The sequence below is a fragment of the Leucopleurus acutus genome, assembly GCF_964270905.1.
Source record: "Leucopleurus acutus genome assembly, chromosome: 7".
Lineage (NCBI taxonomy): Eukaryota > Metazoa > Chordata > Mammalia > Artiodactyla > Delphinidae > Leucopleurus > Leucopleurus acutus.
The window spans coordinates 107,342,748-107,365,784 of record NC_139150.1 but is presented as its reverse complement, the minus strand read 5'-3'; positions in this window follow the sequence as shown (position 1 = coordinate 107,365,784).

Sequence of the window (23,037 nt, the reverse complement as noted above, 5' to 3'; positions counted from 1 at the left end):
TCCAATCCCAATTCTGCCTCAGGGGGCTGGTGAAACCCGACTCCCCTCCCCTCCCCGCCCATCCCCCCCATCTGTAGAGTGAGGGACAGACGCCGCATCTAAGGTCCCCTCTGCTCCAGGGTTTTCTGATTTAGGATTCTCTCGAGGCTAACACAGGAAGATGAAGTTGGCCTCAGTGAGCTCATTCACCTGCAACCTGGTGACGATTCCATGCACAGCCCAAGGACACCAGGCTGCTGCACTTGGTCACAATCTTCCAATATGATCATAGACTTCCAAAAGGACGCTTTGAGAAAGGACACTCACCTCGATTTGGGAAATTAACCCCTGGCGTTAACTGCATCACTGAAAATGAGATTGAATTCAAGATTTAAAAACAAACAAACATATTTTTTTAGACGAGTTCTTTTTTTATTACACACACATTTCAAGAGAATATACACAGCCTGAATACATACAATGTGTGTGAGACACACACAACACACGCATCTCCATGCACAGCCTGAATCAGATACTCTTTGCTGTCCTTTGCAGCTTCTCGTCAGCCCTCTGTTCCTAACGACCCAAAGAGCAGGGAACTGGAAAAGAATTTCAGCACAGCAGCATCACTTTCTTGCAATCTGAATGTGTTGATTTCTTGAGCAAAATTTCATCACGCTCTCCCTTCTGCAGATGCAAAAGGATCTTCCTTCCTGCTGTCTCCATCTCCCTTTCCTGGAATTTCTTTTTTCTCTTCTTTTCTGCTCGTTCTCCACCCCGGAATTGGCCACTAATTCAAAGATCCCTTGACTTAAGATTGCAGGCATGATTCCTACGGCAGAAATGGGAATTTGTTCTCCTCACCAGCCAGCTGGTTCTTTGGGTAACACCTTCAGCCCACACATCAAAGGAACTTCCCTTTATGATACTTACTTCCCAAAGAACGGAAGTGCACTGTGATTCAGAAAATATTTCTGAGCCCTGACCCCCTCCCCAAAACATTTCCATCCTTCCCCAAGCCTCCTTTGAAGGAACATACCTATCAGTGTGCTAAAAGACAGTTGTTTGTCTTTTGATTTCACCATATTATTGCCTGTATGAAATATGTACGTGTTTTATATATTCTCCTGTTAGTTTCACCTTATATTTCATATTGTTGAAAGATCCTTTTTCTTTTTTCCTTCCGAGGAGTCCTCTTGTAAAATCTCTTATGTGATTAATCTTTATGCTATTACTGTATATGACATTTGGTAATAAATAGTAAATCATGGACAATATGATTGGTGCAGTCCAGAATGTATGTTAATAATCTTATAAAACATTATCACAGACATTAAGCTAAACTGTTCCATTTTCTGTAAGAACTACACATGCTTTGGAATGGTTGTAGATATTGATTTGTCTAAAATATTTAATTTAAATAAACGTTTTTGTACCGTGACCATTCTATCATTCGAAATACAGTTTTGCAAAAAGAAAAAGTTTTCAAGGGAGGCGTAGGTATTACGCGCAGTGCTCCTACCAGCATTGGTCAAAATGTTTTCTCCCTCAACTTTTTTTATTTTAAAAAGTTATCTTGTAGGAGTGGCTGGTTTTCTTTTATGAGTTATGGTAAAGAGATAAAGCCTAATTTTACACCTTAGAAGCACTGTTGTTGTCACTGATATCGAAAGAAAAGATGGATTCATAGCCTGCTTGCAAAACGGTTTTCTCCTCGGGAGCGATGACTTCACACTTGTAAAGTGGAATGAGGTGGCTGTCAGCTCTCTCAGGATGGGAAGTAGTGCCCAGTTATTTGCTTCCTTAAGGCTACCACATTTTCCCCTTCTTTTTGAAATCATCTTTTGAAGAATATTTGGATTGCCTTCTTTACTAGGCATTTATAGATGTGGTATTACAAAAATCGTGTGCTCTCAAAACTCCGTGGAGTGCTGTGGAGAAGACAGGGGAGCACAAGGTTGGGTAATTTAATTAAAGGATATAGCATCTTGTGAGGTTTAGGATGAAAATCCCAGCCAAAAAGTGCCTGGAAAAAAACTGATGATCCCTCAGTCCCCAGGCAGGTCACCGCGTCTGGCTCTTCTCTGCAGGGAAGCCGTTGTGACTTGTTTATGTCAGTAGTAGCCTTGTGTTCTTCCAGGGCCTCTGGGCCAAGGAGTAGGTCTTGGGAGGGTCCGCACAGGCAGACGTTCATCCTGCAAATTTGATCGTAATCTCTCGTCATTACTTTCATAGCACTTTATAGACGTAGGGAGTTTTACAGCAAGTTTCATGGTCTGTTTCTCATCCCCAGCCCCAGGTGGGGCCCGTTATCACTCCACCCCATCGCACAGTCAGGAACACTGAGGCCCAGGGTGGGAGGTAACACCCTGGAGTCACCCTACCAGCGGAGGCTGAGGTTTCAGCACTTTGTCAGATGCATCTGCTGGCGGTGGAACAGTCTCCCAGCTGAGTCTCCCAGTTCCTTTTATAGAGCTTCACCAGGCATATGGGATTACACGCGGCCCATTCGTACCTCTCACAGCCCAGGGAAAGAGGATGGACCGAGAGGAAATGGCAGGGCCGGTGTTAGATGACCCCCGAATTCCTAGCTGCTCAGGCCCACCACCATGGCCGCTGACAGTGGCCGTCTGCGGGGTCGTCGGCTGGCGGGAGGGCTTGTCGTGCAGCGTCTGCTGGCCTTGTCTGTGTGTCAGCGTCCGGCCCTGGACGCTGCCAGATGGGCGTGTTTCATTCCAGGCCACACTGTGCGGGGTGGAGGCGTTGTCCCTGCCTCTGGGAGGGCAGGAAACTGGCAGGCGACAGGGTGCTCTCTCACTTTTGCTCAGCTATGAGTGAAACAGTCATGCCCGGAAGCGGGGTGTATTTCAGAGTTTTAGCTGCCCATCCCGGGGACCCAACTCCCACCCCCACCCCCCACACACCCCCCCACACCCCCGCCCCGTGACAAAAGCACTTTGGGCTTTGGCTGATGGGAATTGATGGGTGTGCACAGTTACGAGTTGTTTTCCTAAAACATAGATGTTACCACGTCACGCTTTTCCTTAGGACCCTTCAGTGCCTGTGCGTCGCCCACGGCACACAGGGTGAGTGCAGTGGTGGGTCCACAGGGAGCCAGCGAGGTTCCTGGGTGCTGGGAGGGTACTGTGTTCACATGGCCAGCCCTCCGCCCCTCCCCCACAGTGTACCTACTGCACGGAAGGCCTATTGTTCTCTGAAAATGCTCTCTTTTCCCATGCTTCCATGCTCTTCCCAGCGCTATTCCCCGACCAGGGAGACCCTCACTCCCGTCACCTGTCTGATGACACCCCACCCACATTCCAGATCCAGATCAGACGTCCCTACCTGTGCAGGCAGAGGGGCGGGTCACTCTCCTCCCTGAGCTCCCGCGGGACTTGAGCAGATCTGGCACTTAACAGCTGGCGTCGGTGTCATCCACCCACGTGCATCTTCCCCAGCAGGGCAGACACGTAGTAGCTGCTCAACTAATAAGCGAATGAATAAATGAATAAGGTAAACATCTGAGAGGGCCTGTAGGTATTCCAGTTAGTCCTGGTGCTAAAGACCCGAAACATTCTGGGTTCCTAATCTTCTCACTCATCTCTCTGGAAACCCAGACTCTGGAGCCCTTGTGTGTGCAGGGCTCTGAGGCTGGATGTGATGCAGCCATGGCTGTTCACCTCCCCTGCTACAATACAGCCTGCAGTAAACAGGTTAGGAGGTGGGCACAGGGGACCAGAGCATCTCTCCCGTCCCATCCTAGGGCAGCAGAACAGAGCTGAGGATGGATGATTGGTAACTGCCTACCTTTCCTTTCGAAAAAGGTGTGCTGTTGATTTCATCCCAAGTGAAAGGAATTTGGAAGGAAGGAAGGAAGGAAGGAGGGCAGGAAGGGAGAGAAGGAAAGAGACATTATCTATCTATCCATCCATCCATCTATCCATCCATCCATTCACCCATCCACCCACTTCACCTACCCATCTCTCTATCATCTTTCCATCCATCCGCCCCCCCACTTATCCATCTATCTGTCACTTATCTATCTATATCGTCTATTGATACTTTAATTCTCAAAAGAAACACAGTCTTTGTAGAAAGTTTAGGAAAAAAAATCATAGAGAAAAAAATAAATCATCTATTGTGAGCAACCTAGAGACATGACTGGTAATTTTTTTACACATATCCACCAAGTCTTTTTTGTTTGTCTGTCTATAGCTTTACATATACACATGTCTCTTTTAATAGACATTTTTGTTCATTAATATTAAATAAACGTTTTCCTATGTTCTTAAACTTTTTCTGCAAAAGGTGTTTTCTTTGCGGTTGAAAAATCAATAAGAAAAAGTTTCAGAAAAAGAGAAAAATTACCCACTCCATGACCTTGACATAACTATTTTCTTTTTTTAAAATTAAGAAGAATTTTTTTTTTTTGGCTGTGCTGTGTGGCTTGCAGGATCTTAGTTCCCCAACAAGGGATCAAACCCACGTCCTTGGCAGTTAAATGGCGGAGTCCTAACCACTGGACCACCAGGTAATTCCCAACATAACTATTTTCAACATACTCATTTTTGTATACTGAACTCCCCAGTCCTGTATTCATGTGTTCAAGATACAGATACCATTGGTTTTGGGCTTTATCCTTTCATCATCCTGTTATAGAAGTTTTGCCACATTGATATCTGTCTTCATATTTATCATTTTTGATGATAGCACAGTACTTCAGCGCGTGAATGCGGTTTAATTTACTTGACCATCCCCTTGATGTTAGATAACTAAGTTGTTGCATTTTCATTTTTGCCATTATACCTGGCACTGCAGTGAACATTTACTTGTTTCTGTCCTTGGCTAGATTCCCAGTGGGGTATCACAGGTCTAAGCTATGAACACGTTTCCAGCTTTGGATCAGACTGCTTGTTTGTTGGCCCTCCCGGCGCATCTCAGCTGGCTGTCGAGGCACAAGGTGGCTCCGTGCGATTCCCAGAATGAACTCTTTCCTACCAGGAAGAAGGAAAACTCCTGAAGACTGTTTATCACTAACTCCAATGCTCCGTGGGCTTCCCCGTCATGGTGGCTTGTCTTCCTGGGGACCAGCTATGTGCCTGCTGCTGGCTTCATTGGCACATTGGAGATGTTCCTTTCCTCAAGCGCTATGGTAGAGGGCACACCCTGCCATCTACATCAGCTTACTGTGTGGGGGAAAGGCTTCCTCTGTCAGTCAGCACGGGAACTGGGTGGGTGCCCAGAGTCCCCTGGAGCGCAGAGCAGCTGGCTGCGTTCACAGGGCGCTCGGAGATCCAGGTAGTGGGAGAGCATCTGGAAAGAGCCGGAACTCAGGGCAGGGGTGTGACCTCACCCCATCACTGGACTTCGATTGGACTGGCGGTAAATCTCTGGACCTGTTCTCTCATCCAGGACAGGTAGTTTGTGAACTTGTGGGCACTTGAGAAATCATAAGGCTTTGTACACGTGTACGGAACAGCTATTGTCTATTTCAGATCTCTTTAAACAATTTAGATTTCTTTTAGACCTGGAGGCTGGTACTAGTTTAAAAAACCCAGAGTCACATGTTCAGCAGTTACCGCGCCGAGACTGATTGTGCAGCAGAAATGAGGGAACGGACCTCTTGAGAGGGGCTTGTAGAGGATCCATCCATTTCCTTGTTTGGCACTGAGCTGGGGTCGACAGAGCCCGTTTGGGTCATTGAGTCCACTCCCCTGTCTCTATTGAGGACTGCGTCTTAGCCATTCTCGGCAGACGGGTTTCTGTTTGATTGGAGTCCTCTAGAGAAATGGGTTTTCTCTCTGTAAGTTCGTCTAACGAGTTCCATCATCCAAAAGTTCTTTCTTGTACCTCACCTAAATCCCTCCTGCTCAGTCTAAATCCACATCTGCTTGATATCATATGAGGAGATTTACAGGATTTGTCCCCAGGTGGTCCTCCCCCTGTAGTGGTCACACTCCTTTCGTCCTTGTAATGGGACCATGTTGAGGCCCCGGTGTGGGTTGAGTTTTCCTCCAGATCAGGGCTGTTTTCCCCTGAGCCGGAGGCTGAAGGTTGTAGGGACGTGGGAGGGGGAGGGATGAGGAAGGTTCCATTATACAAACCGTGATTGAGGAAAGCGGGGGATCGCCCGGGACTGGGAGAGGGGTCTCTGTGGGCACTTCTGGAATGTTCTGCATGTAGGCCTGGGGTGCAGTCGTCTCTCAGAGGGCCACACCTGGGCCAAAAGGCGGGTCCCCTAGCTCTACTCACTGCCCTTTCACCGGTCACTCACCTTCCTTCCATCCGAGGGGCAGGGGGAGGCACAGGTCTGGGACAAGTGGGGGGACCTTAAAACAAGAAAAATATTCCACTGGATTCTGGAAAAAAATCAGTGGATTCTGATGACTGAAATGTCTTTGCAGCCTCCAGGGGCCTCAGGGAGCTGGCTAGTGCACCTTCTGATGACAGGACCTGAGAGATGTGGTCGACTTCCACGGATGGGGTCCTGCCACTGGGGCAGGGGCCCAAAGGCGTCCACGTGCTCCGCGTGTGTCCCTGCGTGCCGGTTTGTCCTTATCATGTCAGAGAATCCAAGAGAGCTTTGTAGCTCCTCCACTCCAATTCCGACAAGTGTCAGAACTTTCTTTTTCTTTATTCCCTTCCCTGAAAAACAGAAGCACCGGCTTCCACGTCTCAGGGCGCCGTGAAGGTCCAGGAAAGCGTGCGACATCCTTTAAAATCTGCAAGACAGGGTATAATGAGATAAAGCCATCTGTTCCGATGAGGACCGTCAATCGATCGAGGTGTCCTCGTGTAAACAGAGCAGTTACATTTTTACTGGAAAGAATTCTCCTCCCAGCTCTGCGACCTTGAAAAAAAATCGCGGAGGTCAGAGCTGGAAGGAATTGTTACCGTGTTGTCAATCCCCAGATTTGATGAAAAAGGAACTGGAGGCCTAGAGAGGTCAGGGGATTCGCCTGAGACGGAGCAACTCGGAGCAGAAGCTGGTGAAGGGCCTTGAGCGCAGAGCTGCAGCGGCCGGGCGGGGTGGGGGTGGGGGAAGCTGGGTGAGGCCCCTCCCCTCGGGCCCGGAGGGTCCGTCATCCTCGGCAGCGCTGGCCAAGGAGGGCGGCTGAGGCAGGGCTGAGGGAGATCCCCACCACCACCACCACGGGGGCTAGCGGCACAAGTGCAGGGATGCGGGTGATGGGAAGAAGGGTTCCTGGGAGTGCAGATGGGAGGGGACGCAGGAGCCTGTGGGTGGGCATGCCTCCAGGAGACTTCCCTAGAAGTTTCCTCCTGGATTCTGGCAGCCTGGCTGGCCTTGGTGGTGCTGGCCCAGGAGAGGGAGGCTGGGGATGGAGAGCCCCGGTACGCTCTGGTAGGGGCAGGCCCACGGCCCTAGGGTCCCAGACACTTCTGGGAACAGGAGGTGGCACAGAGGGAGCCAGACGTCTCTGGCAGCCAGTGCCCCTTCGTCGTGTTCCTGCCATACTCGTCTGCCCTCTCTGTGACCAGGCTGCCCAGAAAGGCAGCAGGTGGTCCAGGGGCAGCAGAGGGGCTGGGAGGCCAGGGCTGCCGGGCAGAACCCCGAGCTGGCCGCCACAGCCCACCATACTCTGCTTCCCCAGTCGCTGGGGGACGAAGGCCGGCAGGAGGGGCCTGGAGAGGGTGGAGGCGCAGCCTGTCCGCTGAGCACTTTCCTGCCCACGGGAGCCGCTGTGACCAGGAGGAGGAGGATGTGGCCCGAGCCCAGTGTTTCCTGCCTGATAAGCCGGCCCCTCCCTGGGAGCCCTGGCCTGGCTACCTTCGGGCCCAGAGCCCTGCCCGGGAGGGGCCGGCTGAGGAGGAAAATCACTTCTCCAGATTAGCTCGCCCAGGCCGGGCGTTCCTCCCCCGCCTCGTTCTGCAGCCACAGGAAACGGGGCTGGGGCCCAGCACGCCCAGAGGTCCCCACCTTCCGAGCACTCAGGCTCCAGGCCCAGGGACTCCGGCCTGTCTTGGGGCCTCAGCGGCCAAGTCCCCTGAGAGCGGAAGCCTTCCTGCTCCAAAGTCAACCATGTCCGAGGAGGGCAGTGACTGCAAACCTTTTTATGTGTTTGTCAGATCTCATGCCTGGAGTTCGGGCCTGAAAGCTGGTCAATTTCTTCATGGTCAGTCCACGCACCAGCCCCCTCTCACCTGGCCACTGTCCGAGGGCAGAGGGCGGAGAGCGGTGGGCTTGGGAAGTAAGACGCCGGGCTGGCCCAGAGGGAGGGGCAGGGGCTGACCCAGGACCCAGCTGCTGCCCTGTTCTGCCCTGACGGGCTGTGTGGCCAGGGTGAGTCCCCGACCCTTTCTGAGGCTTGCTCCCCGTCTAATTGGACGGGGAGCCACAGGGGAGCCCCTCCCGGGAGTCATGAGGGATCGAGGACTCGGGGAGCCGCTGGGGCAGTGGCCGCCCCCGGGGAAGGCTGGCACGCTGAGCGCAGCCCATGCCCACTGTGGGAAGCAGGGAGGGCCTGGAGGGACAGCACCTACTCATCAGTGTCACCAGCAGCTGCCCGCGCCCCTGCTCAGCTCTCCTCTCCCCTAGAGAACATCCTCTCTGGTTTCCCTCCCACCATCCTGCCCCTGGGGCCAGACGCCTCCCTGGGAGCCGGGACCCCCGGGACTCCAGGTTGGGGGCAAGGATTATGCGTAGGACCCCAAGGTCTGGGAGAGGGGCTTCTCAGAGAACTAAGTCCTGGAGAGGGAGGGGGGCTGCTCAGACACACGGTCATCAACGGGGGCCCCAGCAGGACTGCTGGCCACCGCCATCCAGGCGCATTCCCCCCACCCCCGATAGCCGGCTCTCCCACAGGCCCCCTGCCCCGGGCAGTCCGGCCCCAAACTGGGGATGCACCTCCTTACTCACGCCCAGACCTGCTTCCCAGGCCCCTGATAAAGGCGCCCCCTCCACCCTCATCGGGAAGCCGGTTCTCGGTGAATAAAAGCACCCAAAGGGAGCATCTCAGGCCCAGCACAGGTGAACATGTGCATAGGCGTTGACAGATCCCCGAGTGGGCACACAGGACGTGCGGGCAGCACTCCGTCCTTCACGTTTGGGGGCACGGTTATTTACAAAGCCCTGCTGCATTTGGTGTTTCGCGTGGCCGTTGCAGCCATCCCGATGTAGGCGTGATTATGCCCTTTCACAGGTGGAGCTGATGCTCAGGTGGGGCAAAGAGGGGCTAAGGTCCCGTCGCTGGTAAGCAGAGATGGGGATCCCGCCAATGGAGGTGGAGACAAACTTGCCCTTCCCAGTTCCTGCCCAGGAGGACGGGCTGTCTCTCGACTGCGCCTGGGGTGAGCGTCCACCCATCACAGCTGAGGCTGAACAGCTGGTGGGTGACGGAGAGGAAGGTGGGGTGATTCCCTGGGCAGCGAGACCGCTCGCAGCCTGGCTGATGGCACAGGGCCACCCGAGCTGCCTGGGCTGTGCCGTCCTCTGATCTGGGGTCGCCTGGTCATGGGAGGCCTGCAGATAGGAGAGGTGGGTGAAGGAAGGAAGATTGGGGTCTAGGCCTTTCCATTTTATGCTCTGCAGGGCTGGCTCAGCCACTTGTCTGCTGTGTGACCTCAGGCAAGTCACTTTCCGTCTCTGGGCCTCTGTAAATTAGGAGTCCAGACTTTAGAGTTTCTAGGGGCTAGAGTACCCTGGTTCTCTGAGCCTCTGAAAAGGAGCAAGGAAAAGAGAAGTGTGCCCCTCCTCTCTGCTCCTGGCCTCAGCATGGGAGCGGTCTCTAGGGAGGTGGCAGTGGTGGGGGTCCCGGGGCGGGGTTCCCCTGAGCTGCACACATCTGTGCTGGGGGTGTGGCTCCCGCACCCGGGCCCTGAACACGTCCCTCCTTATCATCCCTTCTCGCTTCAGCTGCCCCGGGTTGTTGCCCAGCCTTGTCACCAGGCCGTGGCATAAGGCCCCCAGACATCTAGCCCGGCCCCATTTCCATGTGTCACCAGGCCCTGGCCCCGCCTCCTTGGAACTCTGCCTCACCTTGCCCACATCATCTGATCTCTCTACCTCTCCACACAGGCTGCTGGGCCGCGCAGGGTGAAGCAAGAGGCCTCTGTTGTCTGAGCTCAGCCTGGCAGGTCCTCACATAACCCTGACACCCAGGAGCACCCCTCCCGTCAGGACCAGGCGTGAAGACTGCAGCTGGTCTCCCAAGGGAGGCTGGGCCCTCTGTGGCCCAGGGGGACTCCCAGGCTCCATCCTCCCCACCCCACAACTACTGTCCACTCCTGGGCCTCGCCACAGTCACCTGGCTCTCGCCCTGAGCCTCCCCCCATCCAGGCCAGCTGGAGGGCCCATAAGATCTGCAAGTGTCACCCTTTGGGGCCGGCTTCTGCCTGCCTGGTATCGCCAGCAAAGCGGAGCTCGGACCTCTCAGAGGGACATTCAGGCCCCAGTCCAGCTGGCAGCCACCTCTCCCCTGACTCATTCCCCACAGCACACCCTGTGTTCTGGGCACAGCAGATTTCCAAATAGGATTTGTTTCTGCATCCCCCAGTGCCTTTGCATAGGCTGTTCCCTCGGGCTGGAATGCCCTTCCCAGCATCTTCACTCTGTGGACTGCTACTCATGTCTCAAGACCCAGCTTGAATGTTCCCGCTCTCAGACAGCCTCTTCCACACATCCTCCACCCATCCGACCCACCTTCCGCCGGCCCTCAGCCCCAGAGGGTGTGTGAATATTACCACAGCCCTCTCACACAGTACCGAGGGTGTGACGATGCAACCTCTGTTTTCGAGCCTCTATCCTCCCGCTAGTCTGGGAACGAATTTATCTGGAAAGGGCATCTTATTTATCTTTGATTCCACGGGGGCTACTTCGTGCCAGGCACACAGTAGGTGCCCCGTCAGTGTCTGCTAGGTGACAGAATCTACTCAGGGCTCGAACACTTCCTGGTCCCCCCTCTGCTCAGTGTTTGATCTTAGACAAGTTGCTTCATTTCTGTGGGACTCAGTCTTTCTACCTGTAAATTGGTACTAGCTTATGTCAAGAGCTTTCAGATTATGGTAATAAATAGAAGCTCAGGAGATGATCAATGGTGAGGGATAAATTCCTGATGCAATCACCTTTGATGATTGCTGGAAAAATGTAATTCTCCACTGGCTGTCTGCCACCTTTTAGCCTGTGTCCATACCCCACCCTTGGCCATCTGTCAGGAATGAAAACTATTTGTAATATTGTCCCCACCAGAGCAGATCAGGAAGAAAATTGGCGCTGCATGTGGAGAGCTGATTGGTAACACATAACACACACACACACATGTGTTACATATACATATTACACACGTATATAGCACACACACATATACACATGTATATATTACACATACGTATATATTACATACACATATATTACACACATATATTGCACACACTCACATATACAGGAATACATATTACACACATATACACACACATCATGGCTTTCCAAGGCCTGATATAAAAGACTTCGGGATAGCGTCTTCTCTCGCCCCAAGGGGACAGATCTAGGGGCCGACACTAATGGTCAGTGTTAGGATTTATCAAAGTAAGGAGCTGGCGGCTAATTCTATCGTAATAAGGATGCTAAGTTCTCTTTGGAAGTAAATCGAGCCCTCTGGTAAGTTAGCTTTTCCAGGTCTAATTTAAAAACCTTTTATTATTGTTTGTTCTGTTCCTTCTAGGCTTTTTTTTCCCCTAGGTTTGTGTGTGCTCACACACACATTTTTAAACTTTATTTCAGAATATCGAGATTACATCATTTTGTAAACTCACTTTTTTAAAAAGTGAACATTGTAGCCTGAATACATTTCCGCAGCAGCGCATGCCTCTGAACAGGTGATGAACTCTGTTGTGGGCGCTTCTAGAAGCCACGTTTCTGTGCCCCGTGTTACCAGACCCCACGGATGCCCCGCAGTTTGCTGAGCGAGCCTGAGGTGCCCTAAATGAGGACCCCTCTCCTCGACTGGAGAGCGGTTCACGGGCTGCTTACATTGAGGAGCGAGGTGTGCAACCTCCACCTTTGGGGTGTCTTGGCTCTCAGCTGTACCCATTTTCAGAAGCCTCGTCACCCCAGGACTCTCTCCCGGGCTTGTTCCCATCGCCCAAGGGTGTGTGGGGCTTTTTTGCCACAAAGGTCAGTAGCCACATGTCTACTTTCTACATGTGGGTTCTACTTGCCACTGAACGTCAGTTCTCAAACGACGTGTTCCCCGCTCCCCTGTGTCATCGCCCCTTCCCCGCTGGACCAGCTGACAGCTGGCTCCGGTGGGAAGGCCCCTGGGGCCCAGGTGCGGGCCACCAGGATTCCCACTTGCAGTGCCAGGCCGGGTGCCCGGGGCGGGGGGAAATGACTTGTCCGAGGCTGTGCCGTGACTCAGCAGCTTTGCCCAGCCTCCCCGACTGCTGGGAACCGGCCCGGGCCCAGGGCTGCCGCCCGGCCTCTAACATGCACCGTCCTGCTCGGGGTGGAAACCTCTCTTCCTGTGAAGGAGGGCAAAGACCCAGGGGGGCCCCAGTCCTGGGGCGCCTGCTCTGCCAGAAAAGGCCCAGTGGCTTTGGGGTGGCCTTTTCCTGTGTGTGTCCCTCGGCCCAGCCTCACTGTGACTGTGCAGGACATGGTCTTCCTGTCCCTTGCTGCCTGGGGGGAGAAAGTGTGCGCAGAGGTCAGGGCCTCGGGCCAGCTCTCGGCTCCCCTCCTTGCTGCCTGTGAGGCCCAGGGTGAGTCACTCCACTTCCCTGAGCCTCAGTTTCCTCAGCTGGAAGAACGGGAATCCTGAGAGCCCCCCGACACACAGGGTGGATGGGTGGATCAAAATTCCAGGCTGTCATCAAGTGACTCAAAGGCGGCACTTAAAAAATGTGCGCTTTTCTTTTGACTTCATCCTGTCACTGCCCATCCGAGAATCACGGTGGTTCCCTCCTGGGAACACGGCTCAAAAGTCCCAGCCTCACACCGAGGGCCCATTTCCATACTCCCCTCCCAACCCTGGCCTGCACCAGACTGGCTTATTGGAGGGCGCCTTGGTGCACAAGCAATTAAAAAACAGTAGGGTCGCTGTGCAAACGCAGCTTCAAGACAGTCTCCCTCATTCCCCTTTGAACCTGGATTCCAGGAGCCCCCCAGGCCTCTCCCCTAACATATACAGACATTCCAAGCCCCGGATTCCACCAGCCAGCCTGCCCTCCAACACCGCTGCCCACTCTAACCATCACCCTCCTCCCAGCAGGAGCCCTGGCTCAGGTGCCTCCTGTCCCTGAGGCCTGCCCTCCTGTGCCCTCCAGGGTCCCGAGGTCCCTCCAGCCCGAGTCCTGCCTCTTCCATGACCTGCATGCCTGTGGGCCGTTGCCCTTGGTCACGCAGTGCCCTATGGACTGGGTACCAGCTGTTTCTGGCTTACCTCTAGATGCAGCCCCCTAGAGGGCAGGGGTCGCTTCAGTGTGATGGCTGATTTAGGGAGAAAGATAGATGTTTAGGTTTAGGTGTGAGTGGCCTGGGTTTGAACCCCAGCAGGTCACTTACTAGCTCGGGAACAATAGGTAAGTTCTCCGACTCCTCTGAGCCTCAGTGGTCTCGTCTGTAAAATGACGACAATGAAATAAGGCGCTTGGCACCTGGTAGGTCCTCAGTATTAAGTTAGAGATGCCCTTCATGGTGCTATTTTTGCAGTCTCCTCTGTGTCTCGCACATTCCAGAGGTTCCACAAATGCTCCTGAAATGGGGCAGTAACCAGCATGCCTGGCTGGGCCGTGTGGCCGTGATGGGCGCAAATGTAGAGCAGGCCAAGCTGTACCTGGAGGTCTTACTGGTTCCAGTCTGAGCTCCTCCTCCGTGCTGGCGCCTCAGCCCTTTCACAGACTCTCATGCTCACAGTAGATTGGATTGTGGCATTTCCAGGTACAAAGACTCAAAGGCAGGGAGAAGGCAGCCCTTCCTGCACCCTTTCACCCAGCATTCCGGTGTGCTGGGAGGGTCTGGGCTGGAAATTTGAGCCCTGGGTTGGTATCATCACCAATGACCATGATGGTGACCTTGGGCAGATCCCTTTCTCTCCCTGGGACTTATTTCCCTCAGTTGTACTATGAGGTGGCTGAAGGAGGTACCCCTAGGATCCCTTCAGCTCTGCTGTTCCGTGACTCTGAGGTCAAAAAGCTTCCTGGTCTCAAATAAATAAAGGTGATATTTTATTCTCAAATTTCAGGTAGAGTGATACTGGCTATACGGGTGGGTGGGAGGAATAGTAATTGTTGAATAATGGCTGGTAGCATTAATTAATGAATTTGCTTCTGTAATTAACCATTTATTTAACTCTTCATTTATCTAGTGTTCCGTGCCAACGTGGCAGATCAAAGTTGGCTAAGAATGCTTTGTCACTCCTCTCCCTGAAAGGCATGTCTATTTTCCCGCTCCCGTGATTCTGAGCTGGACCTAACACTGCTTTAACCAATAGAATACAGTAGAAGTGATGCTCTGCTTTAAGACGACTGTCACCTTCCACTTCCTCCTTCTTGGAACCCAGCTTGTGATGAAGCCCAGGCAGCCACACGGAGAGGCCCGTGTGGAGGAGGGTTAGGGCTCTGAGTCAACAGTCTCAGCTGAGCTCACAGCCAACAACCAGCACCAACCTGCCAGCCATGGAGGTGAAGCATCTTGGAAGTGGCTCCTTCAGCCCCAGTTGAGCTGTTCTAGCTGATGCCATGTGGAACAGAGACAAGTAAGCAGTCCACGTGGACCCTGCCCCTATAGCAAAATCCTGATTGTTTTTTTTTTGTTTGTTTTTTGCGGCACGCGGGCCTCTCACTGCTGCGGCCTCTCCCGCTGCGGAGCACAGGCTCCGGACGCGCAGGCTCAGCGGCCATGGCTCACGGGCCCAGCCGCTCCGCGGCATGTGGGATCCTCCCGGACCGGGGCACGAACCCGCGTCCCCTGTACCGGCAGGCGGACTCTCAACCACTGCGCCACCAGGGAAGCCCTGATTGTTGTTATTTTAAACCACTAAGTCTGGGGGTAGTTTGTTACACAGCAATCATCACTGAAACTTCAGAGCTAGTGCTGGTCTATGGGAACCCAAAGATAAAGACGTGTCTTAGCCTACGCTCCTCTCAAAAACAGAACCTAAGACAAAGGTTTGCTTGCAGTATACAGTTTCTTTGAGAAGTGACCTCAGAGAGCAGAAATGAAGACCAAAGGGGGAAGACAGAGGAAGGAAAGCCAATATTTAGGTGTGTCCCTGAGTTGTCCACCACAGTGGGTGACTAGTACTTGAGCCCACTGGGACCGTCTGAGGAGCCCCAAACATTGTGTCTCAGAATTGTCTGCCTGAGGGATGAAAGGGAGAAGCATTTAGACATGGGTTCCCCCCTCTATTGGCCGGAGGGGTCCGTGGGATGTTCAGTCCCCCCACACTTCCAGGACGTGAGTGTGTGAATGCCACGCGGGTTCCTGACAGTGCCGCAGGCTGTGACATGAGAGAAGTCCCGGGCCAGGAAGCAGGGGACATTGGCATATGTTGGAGTTAGGTACTGTCAGCACAAAGTGGACAAAGTGGCATGGAACCATTGCTGTAGCCTCGGCTGGAATCAGAGGTGAGGCCGTGAGAATGGGAGGTGGCCCACGAGAGATGTCTAGAATGACACGGCCCTTTGAGAAGCTGACCGTCTAGTGCCCTTCTCAGCACGTGGGCAGTGGCTACTCCATGAAGCTGTCAGGCTCTCTCAGCCGCACCTGCAGGCTGGTGTTAATTCCGGTCTTTGAGTCCCAGTCACCAGCAATCTCCTGGTTCAGAGTTTGAAAGTGAGTCTCCTCTGGACGCTAAGATTTCCAACTGGCATTGTCCTGGAGGCAGTAGCCACTGGGCCAGGTTAGTGCTTCTTGCAAAGAATCTTAAGCAGCGCTGCCCACCTTTCACCAACAGCTCTACCCTTTGGCTAGAAAAGTTCCAAAGCCTTTGTCCACCTGTCTGGCTTAAATTATTCACAAAAACTTTAGAGGTACTTGGAGTCCTCTAGAAGGAAACACCTAAGGCCGGTTTACATGAGAGGCTCTTTCTAGCTGTGCCACTTCCCCTGCTCAGAGGTCATGGAGGTGACACTTCCAGATTCTGCTGGAACTCTGAAACCCACAGGAAGGGCAGCCTCCTAAGAAACTCTTCTGGGATGATGGGGCCTGGAGAATACAGTCTCATCGTAGCAGGTTCAGGAAAGTGTGTTCCTGGAACCTAGGCTGGGAATCACGTTGCCGTGTTCTCAGAAGGTTGGAGTAGGCAGGGGGCTCAGAAAGGTCACAAGGGTTACCTTGCCCCTCATTTCAAAAATGTGGGCACTGGGGGTTGAGCGTCCACCTGCCGATGCAGGGGACGTGGGTTCGTGCCCCGGTCCGGGAAGATCCCACATGCCGCGGAGCGGCTGGGCCCGTGAGCCATGGCCGCTGAGCCTGCGGGTCCGGAGCCTGTGCTCCGCAACGGGAGAGGCCACAACAGTGAGAGGCCCGCATACCACACACACACAAAAAAGTGGGCACTGGGAATGGCCTCTGGTTTCTCAAACTTTGGAGTAGGTGTAAAAGAACTTTACAGAAAATGTCAGAAAGCCCTTAGGGTTCTTTGGAGGACATTTTCAAAGTAGCATTGTAAGGAGTTATAATAGTAAAACAAGAACGGTTGACAGAGGTTTGCACTTAATGCATTTTATGGCCGAGACCCTGTTGAACAAGCAGGGTATGATGACGTTGCTGTTGGGGTGGATGTTTTCTGAAGAGAGGATAATAGGGTTGGGTAAATTCAGTTCATTGCTGCCTAAATCCTCCACTGGACTTTGAGGGTCCAAGTTCCCAAAGAAGAGGTTCTGTCCCGTGGACCCTGAATAGTCTTCCATCTAAGAGTAGATACTGTGTTCTGGCTCAGAGTCCAGAGCAAAAAGTGTGACTTATACCCGAGAGCCATTACACCTGTGGGCAGGGCAGTGGTCTTGGCTACAGGGACCGTGCCTTTTGGGGCAATAGATGAGGAAAAAGCTCTCATCTCAAGGCTGGAGTTCTGCTGCATCTGTCGTGGCTTCGCCCCCTGTTAGTCAAGTGACCTTGAGTAATCATCTCACCTGTGTGGGCCTCAGTTTCCTTATCTGTCATGGGAGAAGCGTTCCCTGCCTCGCTGGCTTGCTGACCTCAGTCAGGTAATGGGCGTGTGCACATTGGCTCAAACCACTGACGGGGTGGAGCTGCCTCCAGGTGATCGGTAAGGAGCAATCTCTCAATCAATCTCTCCTCTTTCTTTTCTGCTTCCCTTTGCACGGTGTCTTCCTTCTCTCAGCCAGGAATCTCAGCTACTAGAATATCAGCCTCCTAGAGTCCTTACAGCCTCACACCTAGAGGGAGGGAACCCTGCCAGCTCTAGGTAGAAAAACACCTGAATCAATCACCATGGCTGGGGGTGTGGTGGGTGGGGTGACTATGGAGTATTTTGATTGGTCTGGCTTGGGTCACGTGCCCATGCCTGGTCCAGTCACTGTGGCCGAGGGCAATGGAGTACTAGGATTGGTCCACTTGGGGAACATGCTCATCCTTTGGCCAGGGAGGGAGGCACTATGCCTGGGAGCGTCCATCAGAACCGCCTGGTTGGTGCAGGAGGTGGAGGACAGTTTTTCAGAGAAGGAGCTGTTGATCTGGGCAGTCGAAACTGTAAATGTCCACTGAAGTGGAGGGCTACTTGGTGAGCCTTTAGGCGCCAGGTGCCTGTAAGGCGACGTCAATATTTCTGTTGTTAGCCCTGTACCTGAGTTTCTGTGAGGAGGACCAGGGACGAGGAGCCCGCTCCACTCTGAGTATCCTGGCCAAGAAGGTTGGGGACTTGATTTCTCACCTGTTATTGAAAATTCCAATGTCTTATCGATAAAACAGTTCTCCCCTTTAAAACAGAGAACACATGGGACTTCCCTGGTGGCGCAGTGGTTAAGAATCCGCCTGCCAATTCAGGGGACATGGGTCCGAGCCCTGGGCCGGGAAGATCCCACATGCTGTGGAGCAACTAAGCCCGTGCGCCACAACTACTGAGCCTGTGCTCTAGAGCCCGTGAGCCACAACTACTGAAGCCCGCGTGCCTAGAGCCCGTGCTCCGCAACAAGAGAAGCCACCACAGTAAGAAGCTCGCGCACCCCAACGAAGAGTAGCCCCTGCTCGCCTTGTCTAGAGAAAGCCTGTGTGCAGCAATGAAGACCCCAGAAAAACCAGAGAACACAGTGTGCACAGCATGAGTGCCCTTAAAGTGCTTCTCCCATCATGGTTCTCCTTTTCTACTCCATCCACGCAGCCACTCTTTGCTGAACAGGTGGTCTTTGGCAATGCTCTCTGGTCTACACGCGTACAATGTGCCTGACAACATAAGAAAGTCTAAGAAGACACAACAGAGGTACAATGGCTCCTGGCTCTCAAAGGAGTTGCAGGCTGGCAGGGGGACAGCTGGCAAAAAGGCATGAACGCTCAGGAGCTGTCAGCATGGAGGAGAGAGGGGGGAGGCCGAGGGGCTCAGAATGCCTGGTCTGGGGAGAGGATGGCCCCTGCTTGTGGACTTCTCCCCACTCCCTGCCATTGCCAGGCCACCAATACTTGAAAGGCAGTAACACGGGGAGGCGAAGAGTATGAGCTCTGTCTGGACTGGCTGGTGTTATCCAGCCCCTGCCCGTCATTTTTCTCATCTATAACATGGTGATGATAATAATAGTACACACTTCACAGGGTTGTCATGCAAATAACATGTTACTACATGTCAAGTGCTTACAAGTGTAAGCACACAGCATGTGTCCAACTCACATAACTTGTTGCCATGTGTCACATCAAATATTTGCTTGTTACTTCATTGACTTTCTGTCTCCCCACCAGATTATAAATTTCATGAGCAGGGACTTTTTTACAGCTGGGTGCAGTATTCTCAAGGCTCAGAATAGTTGCTAGCACACAGTAGGTACTTACTAAATATTTGTGTACTGCATACCTGACAGTTAATTTTATACTTGGCTTGAATTATTTTAAGAGCCTCCTTCCTGGTCTCCCTTCTTCCAGCCTCTATATCCCTCCAATCCTTTTGCTCTTACTCAAAAGGTCAGGGTTTTGTTGTATTAAAGCCTTCAACTGATGGGGTGAGGCCACATGCTGTGGAGATTAGGGAGGGCAGTCTGCTTTACTCAGTCTACAGATTCAAATGTTAACCTCATGCAAAAACACCCTCACAGAAACACACCGAATAATGTTTGACCTGGGTTTTAGACAGTCTTTTTAAAGTTAATGCTGACCTTTGAGTTAGATGCTGATGATTCTGGAGTGGATTCATGTCTTGTTTTTTATATAGTCAATAACACTGCTACAGTTCTCAGGGTGGATGGTAAATGCAGAGAAGCATTTGCGCATGTTACCATTTCATCATTAACTTTCTTGAAAAAGAGAAAGTCAAGATCTTTACATTTTCATTACTTATGCACTTGCCTTTTTTGTCAGACTCATTGCTTCTAAGGGTCGTTGAAAAGTGACAACGCGATTGCAAACACTATGATAAATAACTGTAGGTTTACACCATCCAGTAAGTGGCAAAGTTGCTCCGACTACTGCCTGTGAGCCCTTCAGCAAGACTCCTGCCTTTGAGGTCCCGCATGTCGCGAATACACCCTTCGCCTGTCACTCCCCGTCCCCCACTGGCTCTCCAGTGGCCTTGTGGAATATTACTGAGCCATAAAAAGGAACGAAATGGGGTCATTTGTAGAAACGTGGATGGACCTAGAGACTGTCATACAGAGTGAAGTAAGTCAGAAAGAGAAAAACAAATATTGTATACTAATGCATATATGTGGAATCTGAAAAATAAATGGTTCTGATGAACCTAGTGGCAGGACAGGAATAAAGATGCAGACGTAGAGAATGGACTTGAGGACACGGGGAGGGGGAAGGGTAAGCTGGGACGAAGTGAGAGAGTGGCATGGACATATATACACTACCAAACGTAAAATAGATAGCTAGTGAGAAGCAGCCGCATAGCACAGGGAGATCAGCTCAGTGCTTTGTGACCACCTAGAGCGGTGGGATAGGGAGGGTGGGAGGGAGACGCAAGAGGGAGGGGATATGGGGAGATATGTATATGTATAGCTGATTCACTTTGTCATAAAGCAGAAACTAACACACCATTGTAAAGCAATTATACTCCAATAAAGATGTTAAAAAAAAAAACAAAAGAAGCTGGCAGGAGCTGGAAGCCCAAGTGGAAGGGCACCAGTCGCATCCTGGCTTCTTTTAGAGCAATTCTTTTTTTTTTTTTTTTTTTTTTTTTTTTGAGGTACACGGGCCTCTCACTGTTGTGGCCTCTCCCGTTGTGGAGCACAGGCTCCGGACGCGCAGGCTCAACGGCCATGGCTCACGGGCCCAGCCGCTCCGCGGCATGTGGGATCTTCCCAGGCCGGGGCACAAACCCGTGTCCCCTGCATCAGCAGGCGGACTCTCAACCACTGCGCCACCAGGGAAGCCCTAGAGCAATCCTTATTAACACTCCATTAAACAATGACAAACCAGGCAGGGCTCCAGGACAAAAGAGGTCAGCCAGGACTGTCCCGGACAAACCAGAGCGTGCGGTCGCCTCACTTATGGGGCGCTTTATCCTCGGGCTCTAGGGGATGCTCCAACCTCAGCCGGAGTTAGGGGTGGTGTGTGCGTCCAGGCCTTGCACGAGCGTGCGGCACAGGTGGGAACAGCAGACTTGGGGTCCTCCATGAGTTACTGCAAGAGGCTGCTCACTCCTGCTTCCTCAGGGCAGTGAGAGGGTCCCAGTAGGACCACCCATCCTGTGGCCTTACCTTGATGTAGAAATCCCGGCTCTAGCTCCCGAGGTCTCCACTCCCGTCCCCGAGGAGGCCTTGGAATCCGCTCATCGCGGTGACTTTCCTCCTCATCTCTGGCCCCTTGTGACGTCTCTGTTCCCCCCTCCTTCACTAATGTAACTCAGCTACACGTGAAGTAGATATTTGACAAGTACTGTACCCAGGACGTTTGCGTGTTTGAGAACGAGCTGGAGGAGGGCGGCTTCCTAAGCCTGCTCGGGCCCCGCGCCTGAAAGCCAGCATTTCCAAAGGCGCTTAGTCTGCCCTTGGGTTGGAAGGGCCTTGGGGTTCTGTGGGGTGTCTTTCTCTCGGATGCCCAGCCCCCGGCCTCCTGTGCTTGGCCTTGAGCAGATGACACCAAGTGACTGTGGCAGCCAGCCGGGTATGAGGGGCATTTGTCTCTCTTGCTAAGTGGGGCAATCTTCTCAAGGGCAGAGGCTTCCAGCACAGGGCCGGGCCGGGCCCTGGAGGGTTCCACGGGGAAGGGCAGGGGGGGAGGGTCTCCCTCTTCCATCACAGGTAGAGCCTGCAGCTGTGCTCTAGGCCCTGGCAGGAGGCAGGGAGCTTTACACCTGAGAAGTTTCATAAGCTTCCCAACACCCCTGCGGACAGAGGAGGGAGGCTCAGGGTTTTCTTAAATCTTTTATTCATTCACTCTTCCTCCCTCCCTCCCTCCCTCTCTCTCTTTCTTTCCTCCCTCCTTCCTTCCTTCCTTTCTTTTTCTTTCTTTCTTTCGTCCTTCCTTTCTTTCTTTCTTTCTTTCTTTCTTTCTTTTTCTTCCTTTCTTTCTCTTTCTCTCTCTCTCTCTCTCTCTCTCTCTTTCTTTCTTTCCTCCCCCAAACACTTTGTAACCTCTGCACGTACTATGTGGCTGAAACCCTCACTCTGACCCCACCCAACCCTCCCAGGGGGAGGGGCAGCGCTGCCCCTGAGGGTGAAGGCAGGGTCCGGGGTGCAAGGAGTGTGGACACGAGGCTGCAGGAGCCCCCTTCCTGCTCTCAGCCCCCGCAGCGCCCACCCCACCACTGGCAGCTTGGCTGGTCCTAGGAGGAGGATCCCGGCCAGGCCAGTGGTCCACCATGGGGTAGCGACCTGGGGCTCCCATGGCAGGAGTCCTCCCGGGGAAGGTCCGGGTCCAGTGGGGAGGACAGCGCCCCTAGTCCGCTGCCCACACAGCTCACTCTCCGAATGAACTGAGTCTGAAAGCGCCCAGAGCCTCAGGGTTCTCTCTGGGCACCGGCAGGGCAAGGCTGGGACACGGATGTGGACGAGGCTGTGGACAGGATGGTTGCGCCTCCCGCAAAATGGGAGAAAGACAGGGCAGGAGGGAGCTGTTGACCCCTTTGCATGTCAGTGACCCAGCCCAGTGTCAGCCAGGACTTCCAGTGGCTTCTGGGCACTAGAGCAGCGTTCCCAGCCCAGCTGGTTCCCAGGCTGGCCAGGGCGCCCAAGTCTCTCTTGCTCTAGATGGGGGTCCTCCAGAATATGGCCTGAGCTGGAGGGGTACCCACTTTCCCCCTCCACCTCCTCCAAACACACACACACACACACACACACACACACACACACACACACCCCACCCACACAGGCTGGGATCCTGGTCAGGCCTGGACCGTAGTGGTTTCAGCCACACGGTAGACATGAATGTTGAAAAGTGCTTGTGGAGTGAAGGATGAGTCCATGAATGAATGAATGAATGAAAACATTTAAGGAAAACCTGGATCCTCCTTCCTCTGTCCAAAGAGGTATGGGGAAGCCTAGCACACGTCTCAGGTACGGAACACACTCTCTGCAGCAGCAAGGTAAGGTGGGCAGAAGAGTCGGGATTAGCTCTCCCAGAGGGGTCCCCTTCCTAGCCGGGGGTCCCCTGTCTCCCGGACTTCTTTCGGAGGCTCCAGGGCTGCTGACATGCCCGCTCCAGGGCTCCCTCGACCTAAATCCAGCCTGGCCTCCAAAAGCAGACCAACTCTGCCTGCAAACGTGTAAACCCAGGCACACCTTAGGGGCAAGACCCAGGGAGCAGCGGTGGCCCTGGAGAGCTGGGCGTGAGGGATGGGAGTCCTGCACAGTGGCCTGGCCCGGCGAGAGGCAGCGAATGGTCCCATCCTTTCTGCCCCGATCTCAGGGGCCACAGTCACCTGTCAGCTATATAGCTGCATTACCAAGCCAACAACCACAGGGTTTGTGAAGCTCTTTGCACGAGGCCAGGGCTGC